At 44.9% G+C, this 7,819-nt stretch overlaps 1 protein-coding gene across 4 annotated transcripts in view; it reads left to right on the forward strand.

The window, feature by feature from the left end:
- The first annotated feature begins 2,570 nt into the window (after window positions 1-2,570).
- Zbtb44 (zinc finger and BTB domain containing 44) overlaps window positions 2,571-7,819 on the forward strand; it is a 53,732-nt gene continuing 48,483 nt past the window's right edge. For all 4 annotated transcript variants that reach the window (XM_013346276.2, XM_005346987.2, XM_013346277.2 and 1 more), the window contains exon 1: window positions 2,571-3,073. The gene's annotated coding sequence lies outside the window, so the exon portion shown is untranslated. The remainder of the gene's footprint in view (window positions 3,074-7,819) is intronic.

The raw sequence follows: 7,819 nt of genomic DNA on the forward strand, positions 1-7,819 counted from the left end.
AGTCTATTTGGGAGCCAGGTAAGCCATATTACCATTTTCTAGGTGCCATCTGTTCTGTTTCAGGATGGTGGCAGTGGGAATGAGCATATTTAACAGGAGTTGTTCAATTGGATTGACTTGCAGTAGGGTAGGAAAATGACAAGGTTGACCTACCCAACTGAGCAGATGGTGAAATGGGAACATTGGAGAGGGGTGCGTTTCAAGGTAAGGAAAAGAGTTTTTGTTTATATAGTTAGAAGAATCTAAGAGGAAGAAACTTGCATTGTGTTTTAAGTAAGTAATGGGCTCTTGTTGAAATAATTCCAGTCAGACTAGAAATCTTTCTCGTGAGTATAAAGCATTCTATCTCTGAAATATGTTTTGGTTTAAATAACTGAATTCCCATTCAACAGTAATGATCTACCACAAGAAAGTACTGTTTTTGCAAGAAATGAGTCTCCCAAGCAACTCATGGATAAAATAATACCCCCTCCCCAGAATTTGCCTGGAATTTGAATTCCTCAGAATCATCCATGCTGGGTTAATAATTAAAAGTCCCTCACACTGTCTAGTTTGTTTGTTTCACCTGTGTACAGGATTCCGATTTCACAAAATCCTCCCAACAGAATTATTCAACCTGGTGTCAAAGAAAGGTCTACCTATTCTAGCAACCCAAGGGCAAGTCTCTGCTAGCTCGGGAAGAAAAGAGGTGGGAGGCTCAAGAAGCCACAGAAGTTGATCCTGCCTGGAACCAAAATACAGAAGAGGCTTCCAGCAACAGTTGATATTCTTAGCATTTTTTTCTCACAACACCTTCTGCAAGCATCTAGAACTCTGCCTTTAAGAGACCAAAAGCCATTTGTCAATAAATTCTTCAGACATAGGGTGGGAATGGGATGGGAGGATGATAACGTTTTAGAAGCAAAATGAGAAACAGACAAAGCTAAAGAGAGAAAAGGAAATGAGACAAGAGAATTAAAGCTGTGTGTGTGAATGTGTGCATATGTGTGCACGTGCATGCACGCATATCTGCGTGTGTTTTCTGCCCAGCCTGTCAACATTAGCTATCTCCTCAGTCCCTTGAGTCACAATTAGAAAAGTCCAATTGAATGCTCTTTTATTGACTGTCTATTAACTATCCTAAGACTTTGTCTACTTTATTCCCTCTAGATTCTTCACCAGTTGTTTCCATGACACATGTTTTCAGCACATACTCCACCAAGGGCTTTAAACCCAGGCACCGCCCTAGACAGTGAGATTCTTCAATTCTCAGTGCAAAGACAGGCCCAAAGTATTTTAAAAACATGATAGAGAAATACTAAGAAATCTATAGATTAGGTTGTCGAGGATTAAATTCCTTCTATATACTTGAAAATTTGTTGGAAACTGTGAAAGGCTACCGCAGACCTTGGTTTCGTTACCTTTATTTGAAAGAACCTTTCTTTGGGTAGGGAGCTCTGATGCTCGGAGGTTTGCCATGTGGAGGGTGGATTAAAGTCGGAGGAGGCCAAGTGTCTATTGCAACCGGGAGATCAACCTTGCACAAAGAAGTCTTTCGGTTTAAAAGCTGGAGGTGTGGGTACGTAGTATACTAGTATACATATACAAATGCACAGCGCCCAAGGTGCAGAGCCTTGACTGGCATCCTGCCCTCCTCCACGCTTCCTTGGGCACAATGCCACCTGTCTCCGGGGATACTCCCGGGGTACCCCCCCGACCCCCGGCTTAATCACCAAGCCTGGTTCTCTGAGGGAGTTTTAATACCTAAGCGCTGATTTTGCAGGCAACCGAAACTTGAAAGCCCTTTAGACTGTATCAGTCAAGTGACCCCCACATTCCCTCCCCCAAGGGCAGAGAAGAGTCGGTGTACTAGGATGCCTGCCATTCACGGTTGGGGCAGGAATAGTTCACAGTCGCTTTAGGTTGTAGAAGCCACTCTGTGTTGGGGAAACGAGAGAGACATGGGAGCCGATTTTTCTTTTTCTAGTCATCTCAGAACTGCACTTCCTGCCACGGTAATCAGAAAAATGCTAGGGCCACCTCACAGCACTGCGAGGATGCCAGGCGCGCCATTCCGCTCTGTGGGACCACTTGTAAGGGATCCCTGTTCATCACGGAGAAAGCAGGACTCGCTAGGTTCTCAGCGGCCCTCGTGGCCACGCCTGGATAGGCCTCAGTTTCCACGTGCGAAAAAAGGCCACATGACCCAAACTTCTTTCCCGACAGAGAAGGGCAGGGGTGCTTTGCAGCTGCAACCACTAGAGAAAAACAGTTTCTTTAGGCTTTTAGTTTCAAGGAAAACCAAACCGTCCTAACGTTTCCCTTGGTGCAGTTCAGGGAACGTTTACAGAAGGACAAACTGGACAAGCCTCACGGCGCTTGTGCACACGTAGAAGCACACAGACAAGTGCACAGACCGGGTCAAGGCCCCGCGGTGCTTCTGTGTCTGGCTGGCTCGACAGGCTAAGGACAGCTCGCTCTGCGCTTGCGCAATAGCCGCGCACCTCCTTCAGCCCGGCCCCGCCCCTCCCCTTCCCCAGCCCGGCCGTCCGCGCGGAGCATTGTGGGACACAAACAAAGTGCCCCCAAACAGGCAGGAGTGAAACGAGCGGCTACGGCAGCGCCGGCCCGCACGCGCGCTGCGGCGGCTCCCTCCCAGCCTCCCCTCCCCTCCCCTCAGTCCCTTTCCCCTTCCCCACCCCGCCCCGCCGGGCCAGCGCAAGCCGTCGCCCGCCCTCGGCAACCGCCCCCAACGGCCGCCCGCGCGCCGCGGGCTGGGCCCCTCGCTCCTCCTCTCAGGCCCCACGGGCGCCGGGCGCTCTCCTCCCCGCGCCTCGTACTCTCACACCTCGCGGGCACGCGGGCGAGCGGCGCCGCCATGCGCGCCCAGTTCCAGGCTGCACACTGGCCTAGGCGCGGCGGCCCGAGATAGGGTCCCCTGAGCCTCCCGGGGGAGGAGAGGAGCCAGCCGCGCGCTCCGCCCCCTCCCCCCGGGGTTGCCGGCGCCGCCGCCGCCGCCACCTCGCCGCCTCAGCCAGGCGGGGAGGAGGAGGAGCAGGAGCAGGCCTCCGGACCCCCGCACCACCGCCCGCAGGTAACGGGGAGGGGAGGGCTGGCGGGAGGAGGAGGGAGACGGCGGGCCCGCCCGGGGACCGACACCACGCGTCGCCCACCTGGACGCGGGGGGCGGGGGGGGAAGGAAGCCCGGTTTGTCACCCCGGTTCGTACCGGGAAACACCCCACAGGGCCCCCTCATTGGCATTTAATCGGGGAGGGGGGGCTGGCCTGGATCCCTGTGGACCTGAAGTAGTCACCCGGATCTTCCGAGGGAGCGGATTTGCAAGACAATCCGCCCCACAGCAGACTGCTGGCCGGGGTGTTTGTACGCGCTCACCTGGTCTCCCCGCGAGCCCTAGACCTGTTTATTCCTCCCCTCCCGGCTGCTTCCTCCAGCCCCCCCCGCCCCCCCCCGTTTTTGAACGGCACTTTTCTTTTAAAAAGAAAAGAGGAAGAGGATGCAAACACACACCGCGCACGCACACACACACCTACCTGAGGATCTCTCTGTATCTGGTCATTTTACTGTCGGCCTAACAAAAAGAAAGAGGTTACCTGCAAGTGAAATGACGACTTAAGTTATAACCGATTAAAGGAAATTGCATGTTGGATTTTTTTTGAACCAGAATCTATTGTAAACTGTGATGTTCGTGTACTTTCTAGTAACTTATAGAATTTAAGACCAAAACTTACTTTTTTAATATATAAGCATACTAATCTGTTGAATGTTTATCGAAAAAATTCTTAACTTCCGCTTATTATCATTTTATGCGGAGATAAGTTAATATCCAAAACAAACTATAGATAATAGATACCAGAGGCTGGATAAAGATTTGATATTTGCTTTTGCTCTTTTGATAATTTTTGGTTTAAAAAATATATAGATCTTGATTTTTTTTTCTCATTCACATTGATTTCCAGCTGATTTATAATATTTGTATCTTTTGGAGTTTTCCACGTGCAATGTAAAAAATGAATGTTTTCTTAATTTTTATTTTCTGATTTGATTTAATAAGGAGAGCCAGATTTACTTTGTGCAACAGGGTTTTGCTTTTTATATGTGTAGTCTTAGTCTCAGAACCAGATGATGTAGGTAACTTTTGAATTTTATAGAAGAGACAGAAACTTAGTAACATTACTTGTAACTTGCCCTAGGTTATGCAAGTAGTAAGTTGACAATTGAACCCAGGTGTCTTTCTGCTCGTCCTCTCAGCAGTGATATTATTTCATTTATGGCCTGAAAGTTTTCAGTTTTACACAATTGTCTGGAAAACGCAGTGGCCGTTTTAATACCAGATTCAGTATTCAATGTTTCTTCCTATATTGTTGCATGTTTTGTTCTTGTTGAGACAGTGTGCCTCCTCCTGTTTGATTCTTAAATATTTCCTAAAAATAGCAAGTCGATAAACAGTGCCCATCAAATTTTTTGTATTCAAATGTCCTCAGTAGTTCCAAAGTATCTCCACAGCTGTAGCCAATCGAGATTCCTGTACTGCATTTGATGATTATGTGTTTTTAGTCATGCCTATTGTTAAAGAGGGTAATACCCAGACTATCCATGGGGGGGGGGGGTCTTAACTGACCAAACCAGTTGTTTTTTAGAAAAAAATTTGAGCCGTGACCTTGTCCTCTGAGTGTCATTTTGTTTACTGCTCTTTCTTTTTAAGTGAAAGTTTGATTCCAGACCTGCCCAACTGTGTTTGCATAAGGCCAAGGATATCTATGAATAATGAATACAACCCAACACAAAGTTGTAAACTGAAAATATTAGGTTTTTGTGTGGATAACATGGTTGTGCGGTCCTTTGAAAACTATAGATAATGATAGTATCTTGTCAAGAGATTGAACAATCTCTGGAACAGGGATTTCATTGGTTTAAAGTCAAGAATGCTTAAATAGGTGATGCCTTATGCTCCAATTGTATGTGTTAGGAGTTGGCAGTGTTTGAACACCACACAGTTGACGGTGTTAAATAGAATCATTTGATTAAAGGGGTGACTGCAAGGTCTTTTTGTAAAGGTGTGATTTGACATTTTGATTATATGTGGTCTTAAGATAATAACGGACAGGAAGCAAGTAACTTATTTCTGACTACTTTCCTTAGTGATTTTTAGCTCTTAATTATTTTATTGAATAATCTCTGAATTTTCCTTATTAAGTATGAACTAAATTCCTAAAATTGCAGATTAAATGCTTGATTTTATCCCTTAATTGTTGGTTAATTTTAAAGAGCTAGGGAAATTGTTATCCTGATGAACATACACACACACACACACATATATATCTTCGTTTTGGGGGGGTTATTAAACCATTACGGACTTGAGAGTTGAGGGAGTAATACCACCAGGGAATTTATTAATTTTATAACCAATTAGGATCCATTTTGAGGACTACATTGTCACCAGTTTGGATATAAGAACCCTTTCAAACTGGCTACAGTGTCTTCTTTATCTTGAAGCACTTTCTTGTAAAAGGTACCCACAGCTGCTTTTGCTGTGCCATCTGGAAAGGGCTGTTTATCCAAGGAGTCTTGGTCTTTTCAATGAAAAATGATATATATAAAAAGATCCAAAAGTTTGGCATAATCGTTGCTGCCAGAGTATTACTGTTTCTAGACTTGTTTGAAAGGATAAAACTTAGAATTTACTTAGGGTCTCACTCTGGAACTCAAAGACATCCTTCTACCTCTGCCTTTCAGGTGCTGGGATTAAAGGTGTGTGCTGCCACACCCAGCCATTTTGCATTTGTTTAATCCTGAGTTCATAGTGATATAGCCAATTCAAATTAGCAAGATAGACTTTGTCATCTTTGATTCTACTTTATCAAAAATGAATTTTTTTTTTTTTTTTGGTTTTTTTGAGACAGGGTTTCTCTGTAGCTTTTGGAGCCTGTCCTGGAACTAGCTCTTGAAGACCAGGCTGGCCTCAAACTCACAGAGATCCATCCGCCTTTCTCTGCCTCCCGAGTGCTGGCATGTGCCGCCACCGCCTGGCCTAAAAGTGAAGATCTTGCTAACAAAAGTATGTTTGTTTTCTGCTCTATTTAAATCATTTAAAAATTGCAATACTAGTACTACTGATTCTTATTAAAATGAAGATTTAGTTTATGATTTGTTTTTTAAGATTTAAACATTTTTTGTGTGTGGGGTGTTTTGTGTACTTATTTGTCTGTGTACCATATATGTGCCTGTTGCTCTCAAAGGCTGGAAGAGGGTGTTGGAACCCCTGGAACTAGAGTTACAGTTGGTTGTGAGCTGCCGTATGGGTATTAGGAACTGAGCCTGGGTCCTCTGCATGGAAGCAAGTACTCTTAATTGCTAAACCATCTTTCTAGCCCCAGGATTTTAGTTTTGAATGTATAAAATATATGCATAGTTCTAAAATAATGCTGTAAAAACTATGCCTTTAGTCAGGCGGTGGTGGCGCACGCTTTTAATCCCAGCACTGAGGAAACCGGCAGGCTGATGTCTGTGAGTTTGAGGCCAGCCTGGTCGACAAGAGCTAGTTCCAGGACAGGCTCCAAAGCCACAAAGAAACCCTGTCTTGAAAAACAACAAACAAAAAACAATACCTTTAGAAACTACACTTAAAGCTGGTTCTTTAATCCCAGTACTTGGGAGGCAGAGGCAGGCCAATCTCTTGAGTTCTAGGCCAGCCTGGTCTACAGAGCAAGTTCGAGGACATGCTCCAAAGCGACATAGAAACCCTGTCTTGAAAAACAAACAGACAAAAAAAAAATCTTCAGAAAACTTCACTCAAGGGCCTAGGTAGAGGCTCTAGTATTATCAGAAATCGAAATCAAAACCTTGGCTCAAGTGCCAGAGGGTTAGCAGTAGAATAGGCTGAAGTCACATAGTACTACAGTTTTACAGCTGCATTCAGATACCTTTGGCTAATTTTCAGAAATTTGCAGAGTAGATTTGAAGCCTGCTATTGCAGGTGTCATATATTCATGAAAGAAAAACTGCAGTTCTTACTTGAAAAACCTTGTTCTGGGGAATGGTCAGTTTGGGAGGCTGAAAGCCCATCTTTTCAGGAAGTCCCAGCAGTTTAGTATTATTATTATTATTACTTTTTATTTGTTTTTCAAGACAGGGTTTCTCTGTGGCTTTGGAGCCTGTCCTGGAACTAGCTCTGTAGACCGGGCTGGTCTCCAACTCACAGAGATCCACCTGCCTCTGCCTCCCGAGTGCTGGGATTAAAGGCGTGCGCCACCATCGCCCGGCTTGTTCTGGGGAATGGGAGTAGCTCTGTGGATAAAGTACCTGCCATAGCAAGTGTGAAGACCTAGGTTCAACTCCCTAGCACCAGTGTGTGGAGAAGTTGGAGCCCAGGATTTGAGGTGTGTGGAGAAGTAGCAGGATCCTAAGACTTGCTAGACAGCCAGTCGAGCCAGTAGATGATCTCCAGGAAAGTAATAGAGAAAGACAGGAGACTAACCTTGTGCCTTCCTTGTTCCCCACTCAAATCATCCTTAAAGCTGAATATATTTGATAGAGGTTTGTGAATATTTGCTTTTATACTATACAACAAAACTGGCTGCATATGCTGTCTGCAGATATAAAGGTCGTTTGGACACATGATCAGTGAAGATAACACATTTTATTTGGATTAGATTAGTTTTGTTAAAACTCATAATTATGTGGAATGAAATACTGTGTCCATAGTTTTCAGAGGAAGCAGTGGTTGTCTAAAGTATAGCCATGCAGCAGCTATAGCTTATTGTTTTTTTGTTTTTTTTTTTGTTTTTTTTTTTGGTTTTTCGAGACAGGGTTTCTCTGTGG

The sequence above is a fragment of the Microtus ochrogaster genome, chromosome 5 (assembly GCF_000317375.1).
Source record: "Microtus ochrogaster isolate Prairie Vole_2 chromosome 5, MicOch1.0, whole genome shotgun sequence".
Lineage (NCBI taxonomy): Eukaryota > Metazoa > Chordata > Mammalia > Rodentia > Cricetidae > Microtus > Microtus ochrogaster.